The sequence below is a fragment of the Sphaerodactylus townsendi genome, linkage group LG13 (genome assembly GCF_021028975.2).
Source record: "Sphaerodactylus townsendi isolate TG3544 linkage group LG13, MPM_Stown_v2.3, whole genome shotgun sequence".
Taxonomy (NCBI): Eukaryota; Metazoa; Chordata; class Lepidosauria; order Squamata; family Sphaerodactylidae; genus Sphaerodactylus; species Sphaerodactylus townsendi.
In genome coordinates, this window is record NC_059437.1 from 16,336,898 (window position 1) to 16,359,119 (window position 22,222).

Sequence of the window (22,222 nt, forward strand, 5' to 3'; positions counted from 1 at the left end):
TTCTGGTTGGCCAGTCAAATGTGACTCAAGGGTCAATCCAGTGCTCCTTGCAAGTATAAAAAAGTGAAATGGGGTAGCACTAAGAATCACCTGCAAATTTATGGTTTTGCCAGGCACTTCCCGACAACCCTAGTGTGTGAGCCTATTTAAGATATTGAACCTCATAGATTAATTATACATATTTGATGAGCCTTACAGAAATCAACCTGAACCCTCTAAAAACCAGGCCTAGCCAGCAGGCAGGAGAAAAAAAAAAGCACAAAATCTAATCAGTGTTTACCAATTGCCTGGGAAACAACACATTTTTCCCGACTCTTAAGTCCTCAAAGTCTGCAGTGGGCAAACAACAGGCATATAAAGGGAGCTCTACAAGCAAAGCACTGTGAAGGTGAGGGCCTGTAGCTTGGTGATAGAGTCCCAGCCCATACTTTACAAGGATAAAGCCCCTCTTTCAGTCTTCAGTTGAAAAGCCTCAGGTATTTTATTTTGTTAATTTATATTTCATCTTTCCGTTCAGTGTAAACCCCTGTGGCTAACAATCAATAAACCATGAAATACAATATCAGTGGGGGTTTGGAGAAGCTTTTTCTCTACCTGAGACACTGGAGAGCTACAGCTGGCCAGAAGACACAATTCTGAGCTTTACGGACTTAAGATCTGACCTGGAATCAGGCAGCTGCATCTTCAAGGCAACAGCAGCTCCACTCACTTCAGAAAACAAGGGAGCAAAATGAGACAGATGTTCCACATATCGTTTTCTTTTGATAATTAGCTTCCTTTCTCCAGTCCAGAACCTTTAATAGGCATATAATCAAGAAAATGTCAAACATTTCCAGATACATTAAAAAATCACTCATTGTTACATTGTAAAATGCACCTTAAAAATACAGCAACTGCTTCTGAAATTTCTACATTGGAACTATTCAGGAGCTTAAACATTTTTCTTTTATTGGAGAATAGTGTGAATCCTGTTGGTAACAGTGCCCACAAATCAGTTCTAAAGTTGTTAAACTTTGAACAATACAGCAAAATATGAGAAAGTGAGTCCGATATATAGGGACAGTACCGGCAGCGACGTTCGTTGTGTGGAATATTGAGAAAGCACCCTTGGAGGTAAACAGAGGGAAAAGAGTTACATCTTGCTCTGGTTATGACCCATCTACTCTTGTAATCAACACGTTGTTCCAAATATACAGCCATAACTTCCTTTCTTCACAAACACTTTATCAGAGTTGGCAACTCTCTCAATGCAAGCTAGCCACAGGGTGGGTGGGACTGCAAGTGTACAGGTGAGGCCTGAACTTTAGGCTGCAGAGATCAGTTCTAAGGTTGTCAGTACTGGATGGGGAAATTCCTAGAGATTTAGGGGGGCTGGGGAAGGCAGAGAATGAGGAGGGGGGGGGGAAGATGAGTTGGTTTTTATATCCTGCTTTTCTTTACCTTTAAGGGGTCTCAAAGCGGCTTACAACCACCTTCCTTTCCTGACCCACAACCAACAACTTGTGAGGTAGGTGGGGCTGAGAGAGTTTGGAGAAAACTGTGACTAGCCCAAGGTCACCAGAAGGCTTTTCATGGAGGAGTGGGGGAATCATACACTAGAGGTCACCACTCTTAACTACCGCACCACGCTGCACTACAGCAGGATATAATGTCATAGAGCTCGCCCTCCAAAGCAGCCATTTTCTCCAGGGAAACTGAATTCTGTAGTCTGGAGATCAGTTGTAATTCCAGGAGACCTCCAGGTCTTACCTGGAGGTAGGCAGCCCTTGTCAGTTGCAGTGGAGGAAATGTCTGCTTTGGAAGGCAGACACGATGGCAGTATATACTGCTGAGGTCTCTCCCCTCCCTAAACCATGTCCTCCTTTGACTTCATTCCCAATCTTTAGGAATCTTCCAAGCCTTCTCTGTTCTGGGCTTCTCAACCAACTTGTTTAGTGGCCTCTGTGTTTTAGTGGCCAGAGCTAGATATCACAGTGTGCCCTCACCTCCTGCTCCTATTCTTTCAGCTTTCACGTTGTATTACACTGCAAATAGGCCAAAGCAGAGCATGCTAGACAATCAGTTCTGGCAAAGGGTGGCTGGCTGTTCATGGAAATGGAGGCTAAACTGTTACAGCAAAACCTTTTCGTGGTTCCTAGCAAAGTGAAACTGGGGGATAACCATGAGAAAACAGTTCAGAGTTCCTGTGCTACCAGTAGATTTACAAGATGTGTAGATTTACAAGATCTGCCTTTTTTCATCTAGATGCTGTCTTGGGCCACCTACTGGTGCATCTGGCTGTTTCTCTGGTTGATCAGCATCCAGGCATGGCCAGGAAGACTATGGGCAAGCTGCATATGAGGGTTTGTCACCTTGGTGCAATCAGGCAACAACCCCAGGCTGCCGATCTGTCTGTATACCTTCTCCCTTAACATTGTTGCAGTTCTTTCCATTGTTGCAGTTCTTTCCGTGGCGGGAAGCACAGCAGAACAATGGGTTTCAGTCTCTTCCTAGAAGCTTGATTTCTTGGATCTGGCCTCAGAACACTGCCACACTGAGATAGGAGAGAGGTCACAGTAAGGTGAAGACAGAAGGGGGCTCAGAGGCCTTGCCTCAAGAACAGTATCCATCCCAAGACAAAAGAGATATCCCATAGAGGTGGGCAGAAACAAGTCAACACCAGATCTTCCTGTCTTCTCAGGGGTCAGCAGCAACAGCAAGGAAGAAGAATTTAGATTTATACCCCACTTTTCTCAACTGTAAGGCATCTCAAAGTGGCTTACAAATTCCTTCCCTTCCTTTCCTCACAATAGATACCTTGTGAGACAGATGGGGTGGAGTTCATGGGTAGGAATGGGGAAACAAACCTGGTTCACCAGATTAGAGATGGCCACTATACCATGCTGGCTGTCATACAGAAGCCCTTGTATAAAGGGGCCCTATAGAAGTCTTGGAAGGAGGGAATACCACTGGAGTTTGGACATGACAGATGCCCAAGGTAACTGAGTGGTAGTTGCGCAGATTGAGTATCATAGAGGTTCAGGCAGGTAACATCTGTAAGCATAAGTCAGGAAGTCCAGGGGTCAAGACAGGTGGCATTTGTAGACAGAGGCCAGGGCTAAAAACAGGCAGCATTTGCCGGCAGAGGTCGGGCAATCTAGAGGCACAACCTAGAGGCAGAGGCTAAGGAAGAGTCTAGGCATGCTGTTGCTTCTCATGGGTGCACACTTGTTGCACCCAGACAGTGTCAAGTCCAAAGCAAGGCTTATGTAAGATGCCCTTGCCCATGAGGCTAGAATCCTGCAAAGACTTCATGCTGTACTCAGTCCTCCTGCCAATGTTTCCAGTTCACAGAGCCTTCTGTCACATTGAGCAGCAATGAGGGCATTTCTCTGGTTACTACTTAGCTGTAGTCTCTGTCTTTGCCACCTTCACGCTGATGATTTATTAGCTCCCGCTGACCTTGCCTCTATGATTCTGCTTGCCCTGGGAGTTTATCTGGCTGTGATTTGTTTAGCTCCTTGGCTGTTTCCAGAGCCTCCAGTGTTGGTCTATTTCTACTGCTTCTGGACATACTGTGGGGGGTGGGGGGTGGGCAGAGGGCACTGATGCCCCATGTGCCACTTTCAAGTGCCATGTGGGAGTGCATTTGGCCACCCTTTCCCCCATGAGAGCTGCCACCCCCACCCACCAGCCTCCTTCTGCTGCCCAGCTGCTCAAGAGGTAGCCATCTGCCTTTCACCCACCTACCAGAGAGGTAGGCAAGAGATTAACAGCACTCTTTCCTTCCACCCTTCCCTGGGGGCACAATTTTGGTGCAATTTTGGTGGGGAGGGCACAATTTTGAGGGAGCACAGTTTCAGTACTTGCCCTGGGTGTCATTTTCTGCAGGTATGCTGCTGCTTCTGGATTCTCTTTAATGACACCCATCTCCTGTTAGCTCCCATTGGAAACAATGGGGGATGAGACACCCATTTGGGGATCCATAACTTTGGCCCCCCTGAAGCAGACTTCACCAAACCTGGGTGGTATCATCAGGTCAGTCTTCAGATGATACCCTGAAATTTTGGTGTTACTTGCTTAAAAAATGCACTCCCATCAGGCCAAAGCGCAAAAAACACCAAAAATACAAAAAAAAACACCCAGACCTGAATTTTTCGGGTATACCCGAATATTCAGGTATATCCGAACATGTTATTTGTCTTATTCAGGCATACAGATAATTTTATGCCCGAATAAATCTGAATCCAAATTTTACCTAATTTCTAGGGTATTGACCAAGCCTAGTTTCTTTTTTCCTTTATGGTATATGACTTGCAAGTGGTGCCAGAGATAGGTGAGCTTTGGGGCATAGAATTCACCTTCTAAAGTTCACATGTCCTCCAGAAGAACAGATATCTGTCGTCTGGAGATCAGTTGTAATTCTGGGAGATTTCCAAGCCTGGTAGTTGGATTCTGCCTTCAACTGCAAAAGTAAGGCACATCATTTGTAGGGCAGATTCGCTGGGCAGGAAATTCCAAATACTAGGAGATATCAGCAAGAATGTCCTAATCTAGGCTGTGATTAATTTCAGTTCAATAAACTGAGGAAGCAAGGCCACATTCTTGCGATTATCTTTTAGACAAAATTTGTTACTAACCTAGCAATGTAGCTTCTGGTCTTTACTACAGCTGCATTGAGATTCCTTATAATGTTGCCATTCTGTTTTATATGCAACAGTTATCAAGTACAGTAGGTTTTCTGCTCACATTTCAGTGTGTCCAAAACGCAGTGGGAATTCTTTTTACTGTGTCTTTTCAAGCACTTCCCAATTTTTCCGGCAATAAGCAAGCATTCTAGGCTCCAGCAACAAACTTTATTCCCCTTTATAACGTGCTTGTCTGTAACGCATTAAGTTAGATAGAACTCAGACAAAAAATCTGTATTTTTTGTATTGTCGAATGATTTCACGGCCAGATTCAACTGGTTGTGGTGGGTTTTGGGGGCTGAGGTAGTGGTCTGGTAGATCTTGTTCCTAACATTTTGCTTGCATCTGTGGCTGGCATCTTCAGAGGTGTATGACAGAGAAAAGCCTGTTTCACACTGTCCATTTTTTAAAGCTTGGCTACCTGTACTTAAAAATTGACTGATAACCCCGCCCGCAATACAATGCACTCAACCACACCTTTGCATAGCAAGTTCCACCCAAACACTTACTAATTGATTCTGCACCCTGGGACATGGACAATATACCCCACTAAACTATCCCTTCTCACTAGACACAGTGTGAAACAGGCTTTTCTCTGTCATACACTTCTGAAGATGCCAGCCACAGATGCAGGTGAAACATTAGAAACAAGATCTACCAGACCATGGCCCCACAGCCCGGAAAACCCACCACAACCAGTCTGTATTTTCTTTTTGTTTGTGTATTGCACATCCTTGACAGAATCATAACTTTAGGGTTTTACATCAGATTTTTTTTAAAAAAAATAATTATTTCAAATGCTTCATTATTTTCCTCCTCCTTTTTGACTGTAAATTGCAAAAAAAGAAGAGAAAGAATGTGGCCAGAAATGTGTCAGCTCAACTGTGTGTAATTTGACAACGGTTGTTTCTATGCACTTGTATTTGAGCTAGTAGTGAGATAATAATGAATCATGCGCATCTTGGCAAATGCAGCTAGAAGTATCATACTAAATGACTACCTCGGTTTCTGAACAGAACATCAAGTTACTCAAAGGAATTCAATATGGTTTCGACAGGTATTGCATCAAGGAGCCTATGTTCAAAGACAGGTGCCAATCATTTTCCAGGCAGGTGTGTGAATGAAATGAGGGATGCTGCGTGAAAAGCCCTAGCATTCCATAAAGTTTCTCTAAAACTTAACTTTTAAATTCACTCTAGATTAAATGCCACCTGTTTTTCACAACCCTTTATTTTTTTCCCTTCAGAAATTCACCGTGATTTAGGATGACGATGATGGTGAAATGGCAGGTGGCACCAGACATTTGACAACTTCACAATTACCAATTTGAAGCAGTATTTTCTACACGTGACATTTTTGAAGGGATCATGTTCTAAACTTGCTTAACCAGTCAGCAAACATGTACCTCCCCCAAACACATACACAGGATGGATGGGGTTCAGTCTGGGGGACTGATCTTGATAGACCAATGATTTGAATAGAAGGCAGCTATACAGAGATTTAAAAGTGCAAGTCAGTCAGTGGAACAAGGGGCTATCACAACAAAGTAGGGGAAAACTTCCTAGGAATGGGAAAGCACTCTGACTGGGTAAGCTGACCTGCACTCTGACTAGTGGAGCAACAGCTGTCTCAGAGAGGGAGAAGGTATTAGTGTTTTGCTATAGTTACTTCAGGAGAAAGATTTATGTAAAGTGGGTTGCTAACAGTGTCAAGGCTGTATGTGTACTGGGTAACAGGATACCAGCCTGTTAGAACCCAAAGTCATTGTGAATCCATTAGCCAGTAACATCTAACAGTACCATCTTAAAATAAAAGTCTCTCATAGCATCTTGAAGTAAGGAACCTCTCATAACATCTGAGCAACTGAAGAAACTTATAACCCTTATTAAGAACTGTTCCTGTGCCAAAACTGATGTTTGTGTATAGTTAATGCCTGCCTGATTTCCATTCATATCCTGAACCCATCTAGTTTGTTCAATAAATTTTACTTTTGTTTGTTGAAGTTGTTTTGGTTCTCATTGGTGCCCTGAAAAGAGGGATTTGCCAGTGGGGGTGGGGAGGCTTCCTTCACCTTTCTTGATAGACTGATGGTCTGAATACGTCAGCTTCCTGCATTCTTTCCAAGTTGCTTACAGTGTCTTTTTTTCCTCCTTAAATTTCTATCCCACCCTTCGCAACCAAGGCCAGGCTCAGAGCGGCACACAAACACATTTAAAACATTCTAAAAGTTACCCTCATGGGTCAAGCAGTAGATCTCTAATTGTCTTGCACTGAATCTTACCCTTGATCCATAAGTGTCAGTATTGTCTACTCAGACTGGAACAGGCTTGCCAGTGTCTACAGCAGAGGTCTGTCACATCACCAACTGCCCTGGACACATCAGGGACTGAACCTAAGATCTTTCCATGCTAAGCAGATGCTCAGCCTCTGAGGCAGGACCTCGTTCCAAGTCCTTGCAGCACAGAATTGCTTTGTGTAGAAGTAGGCAAGGAGCCGTGTTGCATAGTGGTTAAGTGCCTGCGCTGCCACTCACACGGTCAGGAGTTTGAGCCCCCTGTGGGTCAGATATCCTGGCAGCTGGGTCATGGTCAACTCAACCATCCATCCATTTCTTGGTCGGTAAATGAGTACCTATCTTATAGCTAGGAGGTAAAGAATAGCTGGGGAAAGCAATGGCAAACTACCCCACAAAAACGGCTTGCCTATAAAATCATTGCTTCTAGTGGTACCCCAGGGGTCGAATACAACTGAAGGGGAAACTTTACCTTTCTTTTAGAAGTTGGCAAATGGGAAGGGCGGGAGAGTGATGCCTCTGTGGTGACATCCCAAGAATGTCAGCAAGAAATTCTCCTGCCGGAAGGAGAAGTTCTGCCAGAGGGGTACAGGATGCATTTCCCTCATTTTTAATTGCCACAAACAAACACAAAAGTAAGTTTCAAAAGCCAGCAATTTCAGAATAAAATAAGCCTCACAGATTTGACCTGCACAAAACAAAGAGAATAGAATATCCCCCCCCAAAAGTCTGTTCTAAATAAATCAGCATTACTAAATATGCAAATAGCTGACATTTACTACGCTTTGTTCTCCATTTCCTCAAGACAGAATTACTGGGTAATTGATGGGTCTTTGATATCAGACTGGAAATGTTTGCTTTGTCTTTTTATTTGATCAGTTTGGAGAACATTTAGTTACACTAACTGAAAGAGCTGATTACAATAACCATTGTGGACTTCATTTCACAAAGCTTCCCAACCATCCGTGCGAGGCAGTTGAAACACCATCCATACGCAAAAAATGTGAAGGGATGTGCCTCTAATCGTATCATATGCACACAGTACTAAATCCATGCACTAATCAGGGAGAAATGACCTACTTCTAGAACGAATGTACAATATATCTCCAAATGAATCTGAATTTCTCTACAGATTTCAGAGTTTCAGCCTAACTGATTTTGTTGTTTTTTGTTGATCTGATGAATTACAGGTAATTTTATGCCTTCCATTTTTTGTTTTTATTTCCAACATTTGTACAAAGTAATGTATGTGTGCTGTTCAACAAAGCTTCAGTTCCATTAATATGTTCTCCCTTCTTTGTTACCAACAAGCACGAGTTGCAACAAAGGTCGAATCCCCACTACCGTCTTAGCTAGGTTTCAGAACACAAACTAACCAGGTTTGAGGGACGACCTCCCCGGTCAAATCCCCACTACCGTCTTAGCCAGGTTTCAGAACACAAACGACCTCAAACCTGGTTAGTTTGTGTTCTGAAACCTGGCTAAGACGGTAGTGGGGATTCGACTGGGGAGGTCGTCCCTCAAACCTGGTTAGTTTGTGTTCTGAAACCTGGCTAAGACGGTAGTGGGGAATCGACCAAAGTAAACTTGGAGAGATAGTATTGAGATTCTTTTTCCGTTGTTTTTTACCAATGTAGAAGAGTGCATATGTGTATCAGTTAAACAACCCGTACACAAGTTTGGTTCAGTCATATGAATAATATAATTGTTTTTCATTGCAATGTTTTATCATTAGACATGTGCATAGCTAACGTTGAGGGGGGATGCATAAGAACCGAACAGAAAAACAAAGCGAACTGCACATAATCAGCATCATTAATTGTTGTGATATACAGAACTTTTTCAGTGCAATCACTGGACAAACTTGCTTTGACTGAACTTTGCATGCACTCAAAGTGCTTCCTTGATCTGCTAATCCAGTGGCATTATCCAGCCATGAAATTTGTTCAGTCCTCCAACAGGACAGCACTGCCCTTGTGGAAGAGGAAATAATCATTTCCACTAGGAATTTTGGGAAGGAAAACAAAAAAATAAAATGCAGGTTCAGAGTTGAGGGAGAACAGATACCATAATCCCAAAGGTTCAAATATGTCTATAATGGTTTTGGTTTATTTTCAGGGGAAGACGGGTTGGCTTTCCAGAATTATGGGTCCATTGTTTCCTATGGGGAAATAAAGAATCTTTGTGGGGGTCTGGAGGAGGTGTTTGTACAGAAAATAGCACTGACACTGCAGAGTACAAACTACTCCCTCTCTTCTAACAGCTCCCAGGTTTGAAGGGGGTTGTTCACAAAGAATCATGCCAAGCAAAGGCACACACTTCTAATTCCATGGACTGTAAAGCAGAGGTGGGATCCAGCAGGTTCTCACAGGTTCCTGAGAGTAGGTTACTAATGATTTGTGTGTGCCAAGAGGGGGTTACTAATTGGTGATTTTGCCATGTGATTTTTGCCTTAGTTATCACTCCTCCTCTCAGCAGTAGCGCGCAGAACTTGAAGCAGTCTAACAGGAGGTGCACCGGTGTGCGTGGCAGCCTGCGCCTGTGTGCATTCGTTTCCTGCCCAAGGACTGGCACAGTGGCTGCGTCCTTGCCACTGCCCCGTCCAGGAATGCCCCGCCCCCAGAATGCCCCGCCATGTCCCGCTCAGCCCCATTGGCGCTACACCACAGTTTGAATCCCACCACCATGGAACCGGTTACTAAAATTTTTGGATCCCACCACTGCTGTAAAGGGTGCAACTTGGCTTAGAATGGCACTGTCACCAGGGGCAGAAGTGATGGCAGGAAGTAAAAAAGTCCATCTCCATGAAATCTCCATGAAATCTCCATGAAATTGATATGTACTGGTTATTCTTTTGTCCAAATTTGTTTCAAGCATTACATCAAGCAGCTTTGTGCCTAACTGAAACTACTTGTACTAGGGGTCAGGCCATGCCTTGAAAATAAGTAATAAATTTCGGTTGATGCCTGTGAGGCTTTCATGCTGTCATTGTGAAGAACAGTGTCGGATTTACCTATAGGCTGCTTGGCAGACCAAACCTAGGGCCTCAAAATCTAGGGCACCTCTGGCCAAGGTGTATGACATTTCATAGGTCTTTCTTACACATGCTGTCATAAGGCACTCTAGTCTCTAAAAACCCTTCAGTAATTTTCCTTGCACTTCATTTCAGAATAATACTGTCATAAGCCAATAACTTGACACTAGAATTGATTTCTGTATTGATTTTGTCCTTCCAGGACTTCACTGAAGTGGACCCCCTTTTGTGAGAATGCCCCCTTCATGTTATCCTTTCTAATAAACATTAAAGACTAATTTTGCTTTTTATTTTCAAATTCTAATTTGAGCATGAGCAAAAGGTTTGAAAGTGTTTACAAAGTTTGGTTATGGCAAAAGTTTTTCACAGTGTTAATTTTAACATTTATGCATTTTTTCCCAAATCACTACAGTAACAATAACATCTTGTTTCCTTTAGAGAAAGAACTGTGAATTGTAGAATTTTCAACACCTGCCATCATCCTCAGCTCTACTCAATGTTGTTTAAAACACTCTTCCATTTTCCTCTCGTTGTGAGGATGGGGGATTGGGAGGGGCTCACAAGTGGAATACCTGAGGGCCTTTCTTCATCTAAATCCGGTACTGGTGAAGAAGATATCCAGAATCACCAGAGAAGAGGCACATACACTCTGGGGACTTAGGTCATTAAAGTAAGGATGCAAAGGAAGGCCACGAGCAAAGCTCAACCCATCAGGATTCAGGACTACAGTGAAGAATAAATACACGTCCGTGACTCACCACAGCTGCCATTGCAGCCCTGTGGAAAGGGGAGTGTCTTTCTCTCCCTTCCTGGTCTTGCAGCTGGGTGCCAGGCTCGCGGGACCAGGTGGTCTCTATGAGCACTCACAGAGGAACGAGTGGGGCTGACATCAGGGGATCCCCCAACATCAGCAAGGAGGAGCTGGCCAATGCCTATAAAAGGCTTGGCCTGAGTTACTGCTCTTCCTGTTTGCAGCGGCTTGGGATAGTTTTCCCCACCCTCCTCTCCCCCTTTTTTTCAATAGGTTGTTAAAATGTTGTCTTTGTCATAGCCTTTGTGGGTTGCACATGGGGGAGTGATCTGTAAGTGGTGTAAGCGGGTTAAATACTTGCTTTTGGTGGAACCTCCATATGAGGTTTGGGATGGAGCAATGCAATGGTGTGGGTTGCCCAGACGTGGGCCCCTATAGCTTGTGCCCCTAGCAGCAAAAAGGGAATCTCCAGGCAGTGGCAACCAACCACCCAGCTGGTCTTCCCATCACTGCTGCAGCGTGTGGTGCATTTTCCTCAGCAGGCAGGCTCGAGGAAAATTTTATTTGCTGGGGGACAGCAATTAAGCTGCCCAGCAATCAGATCAGACCCCCATGCTGCGCCTTACGCTTCTGTTCCCTTGAGTCAATGTGTTGTTAACGTGTTTTAATAAAAAGGCCATGGCCAAGTTGTTTTACCACAATGAATGTGTGCTTGTCTTTATGGGATTTTATTTTAGGTGCTCAATTCTTTCACTCAGACAGCAATAGCAATCACCAGGCCCAACAGGTTCCCAGAAGTTGTCTTATCATCATTCTTGCTCATGTCTCTAGAACTTCTCTTGTTCCTGTGATTCATTTCCCTATGGAAAAGATATGCATTGTGTGAGTTACAATCCAGCGACAGTTTAGAAACATTTATAGAAGAGGAGAGGGGATTTCCAGTTATTGAGCCAATATTTCATAATCATACTGTATATGTTCATTGACAGAGAGACTCGAAATGACATGTTTTTATCTTACCCTGAGCTTAAAATACAGTGCCCAAACCACTGCTTTAGAGCGGGAAAGAAGCCAAGACTCCCCCTTTCTTCCACAGCCGTGGAGAAAAGGTTTAGGTGCCAACATAATTGCACGGTGACCTTTCACAAACTGCTCACTCCCCAAGGCAATCTCAGTGGGTTGTTAAATGTCTCGAGACAGGTGCTCACCCAAAAAGGCTGAGGCACCAACACTACTGCCATGACAGATATTAAATTTGTCAATTATTAAAGAACTACCACATGTCAATAAAGCAAAGGCATTTAGAGTGAAGTTGTTTGCCAAGTAAAAGAAGAGAGTGGGAGTGTGAGACGAAAACAAAGGCATTGACAAAGATGCATGTCTCTAGTCCCTTGTTTCATTTCTTCACCATGACATTCGGATAAGAAATAAGAATACCGCATGAAAAAAGGAGATCGTAGCACATGGGTGAGTTCGTGCATTGAAACCAAGAACCACATTTTTAAAGATATTGATTTGTCAGAAGTAAAAAAGAAAGGCTTAATTTTTAAGATCCTTATGGCGTTGAAGAATCTCAAAAAGAATCTCAAAATACCTGAATGTTTTCTCAGAGCACTGGCATCATGCTGACATTTTATTCCGTCTTACTGGACCAGAAAGAATGGTGTGTTGTCCCTGAATTGAATATTATCTCTGATCTTCACATGGCAGGCAATTTGGACAACTTGCATAGCTCTGAGGTAGTCTTCATGGTTCTTGGGCCCTAGATAGAAGTCTACACCGAGGCCTCCCCAGCACCACAACCTGGCCCAAACCAAGCAATGGCCTCATAAAGCGAGGAGGAGCCTCCATCAGAAGCTGGTAGCCCAGGAAGGAGGGGGCACACAGGCAGTTCATGTCCTGGATGCAGTTTCCCCTCCCTTCGTCACTGCCAGAAAACAGAGGATGCGCAAGACCAGTAAAAACTTCAGTTATTCAACCTAACTTTTGTTCTTTATCTTTTTCTTAGACATAGAAATGTTTCCGACATTAGCAAAAATGTGACATCCAGTGGTTTGAAAAGAGAGCTACCATGTAACACCAGAAAAAAACTAATTGCACTACAATTAGGACAGCTTAGGAGAAGTGAGCCACAGAAACATCCCAAGCATTTTCCTTAAAAGAAATAATTCTTTTTTGGGGGAAATGTTCCCATTGTCCAAAAAAGTTGAAAATACAGCAAGCCTTTGTCTGATTGGGGAAATGGAGGAATGCTAATAAAGCATCAAACATTGCTTTAAAAAAGTTTGTGTTACAATAAAAATCTTGCTTGATGAGGAGGATTTACGTTTTTGATAATTCTCTGATGGCAGTGAATTCAAATGTTTGTTAACATCCTGACAACCATACTGATCAAAGTGATGAGCTTAAAAGAAAAGCACATTACCCAGGTAGAAAAAAACCAAGGTTTCTCATGACATTTAGATGCATTAGCGCGCATGCCAGGCTATGTTTCAACTTCAGTATGTACAAAAAAAGAAAGAAGTTGGAGTGGTTGCTTCTAAAAAAAAATAAACTACGACAACAAAGACATCAATTGCCATAAAGAGCTGCTGGACAAAAGGTTTGATTGACTGCATGACTGATTGATTGCAGCAAATGGGTGTGACAACAATCTTTGTATTCTTATTAAGGGGTAAATAGATTCCTCCCATTCCATTCCATACAAATGCATAGCAGCAATTGGGACATCCGGGGTTGCTTCTCCCGGGCACCACCATTGCCAGTATGTGTTGGGGGCTGGGACAGGGGCATTTTGGGGGCAGGAGGGGCCAGGAGGGGACACGCGGGCAGCTCATGCTCTGGGCACAATTTCCCCTCCCTTCATCACTGATTCCATAATTGTTCTAGACATTGGCTCTTGGCTACATGATGAAAACTAATTCTGTAGTTGGAGCCGGAACTCTTTGCAACAACTTTCAGTACTGTCAGTTCATTTCCATTGTTTCTTCTTCTTGGTATTACTGAAGTGCATTGATAAAGAATACTGCTATTCTGAACCCTTTGTATTCCATAACTTTTGTCATCCAATCCACATTTAAACTTGTCTCCAAACAAACCTCTTAGTGTTTGGAACAGGGAGGACCAAATAGCCCTCCAATTTAAATTCAGGGTTGCTGAGAATTTAGTTATTAAAATAATCACTGGCCAAGCTTACTTCAGCATGCCTTGTTAGATAAATTTTATTCACTTTTATGTTGCAGATTTGCCTCTCTCTCTCTCTCTCTCTCTCTCTCTCTCTTTTGCATTCTTACCTTCTTGATCAGTACAGGAGGAGGAACGCCCCCTCCCACCCCAAGATCTTTTTCAGGTCATGCAAATGACCTATTTTTTTTCTTTTTCAAAAAAAATCTGTTTTTATCAAGTGAAGAAGAACATAGGGGAAAACCCCCAATACGATGTATGTCATTAAATCCTAATCAAGCCATACAATATAGAGTCAGTGTTGCCCATACGTGCCATAGCATGACTCTATACCAGGGAGCTTCTAGCTTTCAAAACATAAGCCAGTTTGACCATGGACAAATCATCTTTGAATTTGTCCAGCCATTCTTGTCTATTCAGAGTAGATTTCTTTTAATGTTGTAGCTGATGCTTCTTTGACTTTGACTGAGCAGTCTTTTGTAACAATAGCGTTGGATGTCTGGTTATGGATAAAAAAAGAATGAGAAAAAAGAGATCTTACAAGGAGGATAATTATATCATTAATGCTATGTTGAACATCTGGTCAAAGTATGCATTTAAATTGGCTCCGGGAATTTCACCTCTTTCTTCACCTATTAGGATGGAAACATTTAGGTTAGATGTTAAAGCTTGTTATAACTGGGGAAAAGGAGGAGGAGCTAGACTGCACATTCTCGTTAGTAACAGTAAGGTTATATCATATGAACTGCAATTAGAACAACTGGTTCATAAGTTATATTACCACAGCTTCTTTTTTAATCACACAAAGCTTCTTCAGACCAGACTTAACAGAATACTAATTTTTTGTAATCAGAAAATCTTTTCTAATATATATTGCCTTTGGTCGACCCCATTAGTAACCAACTGCAAATCTTTTTTGTGAAATGGAAAAGGGCTTTAGGAGATGCGGTGAACTTTAATATTTGGAAACAGTCTTTCAAAAGAGCCAAACATTTCAGTGAATTTAGATGTTAGAGACCTCACTGTTTTGATGTTGAATCAATACCATTTGTCCCTCCCAAAAACTGGCTATGATATATATAACTGGTCTGCAACTTCTTGGTACAGCGGTGATACCGACACTTCATTTTTTCATGTGTGGTGGGACACCCCCAGGAAGATGGGTTTCTGGAAGATGGTGTCAGATTATGTGTCACATAGCATTGGAATTTTAATTCCACCTACTCCAGAGATGTTTCTGTTGAATCACAATGGAAGAATCCCAAGTAAAAACAGAGAATGTCTATATATGCTTTCTTTGCAGCACACATTATTTTTGCCATTCGTTGAAAATGACCTACTTTTCCAGCATAGATCACTCAGAGTTTCCTTCCTCTTTGCATTTGTGCAATAGGATACATTGTTTATATTACCTTCCACAGATACACAACCGGCTTTTCGTACTTGTGCAGTCAGCGGTACCTGCTGTAATTGCAAGAACAAAATATAGAACTTTTTTTTCTTTTAACAATGTGTCATTTAAATTAGAAATGGCAGTAGAACCGCTAGATTGGAGAGTGTGGTGGCAAGATATCACAGACATCATTTTCTCCTGCTGTTGGACATATTCATGCAGTTAAGATGCAGATGAACAGCCCATCAAATATTTGATTCCTGTGCTTAATGTTCCACTGCTGAGGTGTTTTTTTCTCTGCCTCTGTCTTCTCAATCTTCAAATGTTGTCTACATATTTTCTTTAAGCTATGATGTATTCTTCATCCAAAAAATAAAAAGATCCACAATGGCTGTTGTGGATTTTCTGGATTGTGGTCTAGTCGTTTATGTTCCCAGTATTTTGGCTGCATCTATGACTGTCATCTCCAGAAGCATATCATGGTAAGACATGTTTTCCTCAATTACAGTGTGGAGTGATTGTATGGTTGAACATATACAGTGGAACCTCGGTTTTCGCCAGTAATCCGTTCGACAACACTCGGCGAAAACCGAAGCTACGCCGTTTGTGCATGCACTACGCAAACGGAGTAGCAGATTTACGCAAAAAGCATAAATTTACGCAAACGGAGTAGCCAAAAACAGAGGAGCCCGGCCAGAAGCGACCGGCGAAAACTGAAACTGATGAAAACCAAAAGCTACGATTACCGATTACTGTATTTTGGCCATTTTACATGGAGGTAGGAGAAGTTCCTTTATAATTGCATTACTGTAACATTTGCAAACGCATTTGCTATCGCATTTGCAAATGTCTGGGTGGAGTTCCCCAGTGATTGGGGTTGCCATCCCCAAACCATCGGCTCCCACTGATGAAACCCATGCAAGGACTGGTTGGCCAGCACCTATAACAATACATTGTTGGTTTGCTAATATGGCTTTAAATGTTCATCTCGACTCATCATACCAACCCATACTACTCCATATGAAATAAATAGATGAAATCATTTAGAAGCACAGGCTTTTTGCCTAGTGCATTTCCTAGCAGTGTGCTTTATGACCTCTTTGCCTCAGTTTTGCAGTATTATGAGCTCGAAAGAGACAAGACGGTTTTCACTAGTTATCTGTTTACTCTTCATGTAAAGGGCACAGGATAGGATAGGCCTGAGAAGGATTAGCTCAGGGGTAGGGAACCTGCGGCTCTCCAGATGTTCAGGAACTACAATTCCCATCAGCCTCTGTCAGCATGGCCAATTGGCCATGCTGGTAGGGGCTGATGGGAATTGTAGTTCCTGAACATCTGGAGAGCCGCAGGTTCCCTACCCCTTGATTAGCTGGAAATGAATAATGAGTGGTAGGCAGGAGAGCCAGAGTGTGGTGTACCAACTAGAATGGTAAATCAAACTACCAGCTATGGGCTGAAGAGACCCTTTGTGCCTGGGAGAAGGGGCAACGAAAATAAAGATGATTTTGGGCAACTGAGCCCAGCACTGGCTGCCAGCCAGTCAGCTCTCAGCTTCCTGCAGCCCTGAAAATCAGGACTGAAATCCCCATTCAGCCATGAAACTGACCCTAGGCTAGTTGTCAGCTATCTGGCTAATCCGACTCAACAGTTGAGAGGAAGGACCTAGGAGGGCGGGTAGGCTTAAACAGAGCCACTTTAAATGATTTGTACTGTCTACATTTTTTCCTGGCTTTCCAAGCTTGATTCTTTATGTTGTCAAGCACAGACAAGTTCTATTTTTGTTGTCTTAGCTCCTCACTAGAGATTGTGGTCTGACTTTGTATAATATTAACTTACTTTATTGTACCACAGCCTTCTCTCCCAATGGGGACCCAACACATCTTACATTGCTCTCCTCCTCTTCATTTTATCCTCACAACAATCCCAGAGAGCTGCAGGACTGGCCCAAAGTCACCCAGTGGACTTATATGAACGAGCAGGGATTTGAACCTGGATTTCCCAGATCTTACAAGTCAGGCACTTTCACCGCTACATCACATTGTAGTTACCTTTTCATAGGTGAAATGCCAGTGACCCTTGTGCACTTCGCTGTGCTGTTCCTGTAAATTAAGAAAATGAATAAATAAAATGTGTTTTTTAAAATGAAGGAAATGAATTAATCAAACTTCAGACTCACTGGAATATGCTGTACAGGAGGTCACATTCTGGTAATGCAAGAATTGATCAGTCGCAAGCATCCATTGACAAGACGAGACTAAAGTTTATTATAAGGCTGGAGTCTAGAAATCCAGGATTTGAGCTTCCAGGACTGCCTCTTAGTGCAATCCTAGAGAGAGTTACTCCAGTTTAAACCCATCAATTTCAATGGGACTAGTCTGGTGTAACTCTGCATAGGACTGCACAGTGAATTATCTCCCAGGATTTCTGTTGTGGAGATAGACTGAAAGAGGGAGAAATGATGTTCAGGGGCCCTTTGAGGAAAAAAAAACAGCATGCACATATTGAAATAAATACATAAATAAATTTGTACTTGCTAGTTTCCCATGGGTAGTTTCCCATCTTGAAGAAAACTTTGTTTTGTGGCAAACAGCATTCATGGAGCCTTTCCCTTTAAAAAAAAACTATACACTTGCACAATAGTTACACATCCTCAATTGTTGGCTGCAAATATATGAAATATATCCACAGTCATGCTGTGAAATACTGCTTTCGTCCTGACTCCCCCCCCCCGGAAACAGCTGTCCCAATAGATTTGTCGCTATTTAATGCTAACATCTGTATATCCCATGAAGGTGAACCACAAGCACAAAGTTTGTCTCGTTACGGAATAAGGGCACCAAATGATTCTCTGCGATCAATTCTATTAAATGGGATTCCCATCAGCTTGTACAATGGTTTAGTTAATCCTGGGAAAAAAATCAAGAAACATAATAGGGACAAGAACCCATAAATCTCACAGATCTAAATGCCTGGGTTTAGGGACGCTCTGAACTGAAACAATTAAGTGGATTCAGAATACAGTTTTTTGGGGAAAACTCTGTATGTTTAATTTGCCACAAAACAAAGTTTTCTTTAGAAATTAAAAATTACACATTGGCAATTGGTATCCATAATCTGCAAATGTATTTATTTACACACACACGCAGCTTTTTTCCCCCAATGGAGACCCTAAATGGCTTACAACATCCTTCCACCCTCTTTCAGTTTATCCCCACAACAAAAACCTGTGAGGTAAAATAGTCCTGAGAGACTGACTGGCCCAAGGTTACCCAGTAAACTTTCATGGCAGAGTGGGGATTTGAACCCAGGGCTCCCAGATGCCAGTCTAGTTACTATACCACACTGATACAGTGTAAGGGTCTGGTACTCCAGTCAGTAACAAGTCTCAAGAAGGTTTCAAGAGCTTTATTAGAACTGTGTCAAGCCTCTGCCAGGTAGCCAACTGAGATTCAAACTCCCTGGCCCCAGTATATACCTTAAGGTTACAGTTTGGTTCAACCCATAAAGCCCCCACATTTGCATTCCCCCAATATCAGCATGAGAAAGACAGAGAAAGACAGTACTACAGATTCATTGTTTTGGGAAAGGTGAGTTACTCCCTGTGAAAGAAAGATAAGAAGTGCTCAGTATGCTCTATGGAACTAGTTACATGCGAACAAAGGGAAGAGGCTCCATGGCCTTGGGGCGGCGGAGATGGCATGCCCAGCTGTTGCTGGTCTGGAGACCTGCGCTCTGGCAGGCCGGTAATGGCACGGCCTGACATACAGCATGTTTAGACCTATCATACATGCAAATGAACAGGGCCATAGGGATTTTTAAAAGGTGGATTCTGAACAGCACAAATAGGACGGTATGAATAGCCTTTTAGGGAAGAACTTCGCACAGGTCTCTTTTCTAAACACTTAAGCTCCAAGCATTCCTCTCAACCCAGGCTTTTGAAAAATCGCTAAACTAGCAATCTTTTTGCAGAATCCCAGGTTGAAGGCTCTCCCGCACAAACACAACAAGCAGGAGATTCTTCCTGCCCACCAGCTGATTACTCCCTCCCCTCCACCTTTTTATTTTTGTTTCTGCCGCCATCTGCCATGTCAAGAAGATCCTGCCCACCCGCCATTTTACAAGTCCCCAAGCAAGTTTTTCCCCCCAATGGCAGTGAGTAAGGACCACGACAGAATCTCCATAGATCTACAGTAACACATTCATTATTGCCTGGCCATTACAAGAAAGTTCCCTTCTCTCTCTCTCTTTAATTTTGTGTGTTAAACATACAAAAGTGAGCAGGTGCAACCAATCAGATTGCAGGAAAATCTGCTTGGCTGCAAGGGTTCATTTCTGTATGCCTCCGCAGCTATGCATGCATTGTAAAAAAATTTTTAAAAAGAAAAGCATTTTCATGAGAAGGCATGAAAACAACTTTGGAATTGTTCTAAGGGCTCAAATCACTTCCTGAACTTGTAAACGGCACACATGTGAACAGAAAAAAGGAAAATGGATTCATTTATAATGACCACAAGTCCTTAGAAACATGCTGTCTGGAATCCAAGTACCCTCAAATTCTTGCCTCGAAGTGCCAACTTTTATCAATGAAGAGAACCTGGGCTGGGTAGAAAAGAAAGGAACAGGTTATATTATATAATTTCTAAAGTAGGCTTCATTAAAAAAAAGAAGCAAGGAGATGAATTTAGAAGAAGAGTTTGGATTTATACCCCCTTTCTCTCCTGTAAGGCAACTCAAAAGGGTTTACAATTTTCTTTTCCCTTCCTCTCCCCAAAACAGTGACCATGTGAGCTAGATGGGGTGGAGAGAGTTCTGAATTAACTGTGACTTGGCCAAGGTCACCCAGCAGGAATGTAGGAGTGGGGAAACAAATCTGGTTTACCAGATAAGACTCTGCCACTCAAGTGGAAGAATAGGGAATCAAACCTGGTTCTCCAGATTAAATTTAACAAATAAATAAATAAATAAATAAAGTCCACCTGCTCTTAACCACTACACCACACTGGATATTGGACACTTGGAGCCCTGCTGAAGAACATCATGTTCTTCCACAGCTGCTGGTTAGGGCTATGAATTGCTAGCATTGAAGTCCAAATCATGAAAACTGCCAGCCAGAATCTTCTGGACCTTAGGAATCACTCCAGTTCCTGCTATCCAAGTTCTACTGTGCTCCCTCATTCTGGGCATTTGGTCACTGTTGAGAGATGATAAACAATGTCACTACCACACTATTCTTCTGCCACACTGTCTGTTTGCTTCTCAAACTTGTTTTCTGAAATAGTAGTCATTGTTTTTCATAAAATTTATTTTTCCATGCATAAGAATTTTCCTTTCTTGAACAGAAGTCCCCTCCAGGTCTGTATTAAACTTATGAGAATCAATCGTATGTTGTTAAAAATAGTGTAATAAGTGTAATATGACCAATGAAATTCTCATCACAAATCAAGAAATAAGCCCGCCTGCGCATTCATTTAGTGGCAGTATTTCTCAGACTAAGGTGAACATCTCAAAGCTACTTAATCTAAGCATGATACATAGTGAGTGGGACCTACTTTTGAAGCTACCAAGTAGATAAAGGAACAGATAATATGGACATCTAGAAACTGAGAGAAGTAAACTGCATCATGTTTCTTGTTTCTGCCAAACTGTCCCCTTTAAAAAAGAAAATTCTGTCTTTTTCTTCCTATCAAAACTTCTCTAATCAGTGGGAAATGGTCAGCAACCTGTCTTGAAAAGTATATCCTGCCTCACCAGTTCATTCTATGAATTAATTTTGCCCATTTCTCCATAGCTGAGCAATAAGCTTCCGCTCAATCCCCACTATTATTTGTAGTAAAAAGACAATTTCCCCCAGAAGAGGACAGTGTTTCTTTCTGAGGTGTTAAGAGATTAGGGGTATGCATTCAGATGTACCAACCAAAACAGCAGCAATCTAAATAAAGCAGAAAAAGTGAAACATTTTCAGTTTGGGGTTTGTTTGTTTTTAGCTTTTTGGCTTTTCCACAACCAACATCAGGGCACAGAAGAATTTTCTTTAACAAAAATTAAAGTGAGGTGGGTGATTAGGCTTTATATTTAAACCTATCCTTCAAGCTTACCTTGGCTTGTGCCCTGCTAGACTTCCAGGTTGGTTCTGCAGCTTCCAATAGATTTTAATGAGTCAATGTCAAACCTAAATATCTGTGGGAAAAAGTTCTACCACTGACTTCAATTGTGGGGAGGGGGGGATGTATTGCTCCAGTGTCTCTGGAAGGCTGTTATTCAATGTTGTGGGACCCGGCTCTCCAGATGTTCAGGAACTACAATTCCCATCAGCCTCTGTCAGCATGGCCAATTGGCCATGCTGGTAGGGGCTGATGGGAATTGTAGTTCCTGAACATCTGGAGAGCCGCAGGTTCCCTACCCCTTGATTAGCTGGAAATGAATAATGAGTGGTAGGCAGGAGAGCCAAAATGTGAATAACCAACTAGAATAGATAAAATCAAACCTTCAACTATGGGTACAGAAAGAGACCCTTTATTACTTATAGGAGAAGGGGCAACGATAAGCAAGATGATTTTGGAGCAACTGAGCCCATTGCTTACTGGCCTACCAATGATGCAACTCCTCAGCTTCCTGCATACCTGAAAATCAAAGTTAAATCCCCATTCAGCCATGAAACTGACCCTAGGCTAGTTGTCAGCTATCTGGCTAATCCGACTCAACAGTTGAGAGGAAGGACCTAGGAGAAGCGGAGTAGGCTTAAACAAGAACCGCTTCTAAATGATTTATTACTGTCTACATTTTTCCCTGGCTTTCCATGGTACGATTCTTTATGTTGTCAAGCACAGACAAGTTCTATTTTTGTTGTCTTAGCTCCTCACTAGAGATTGTGGTCTGACTTTGTATAATATTAACTTACTTT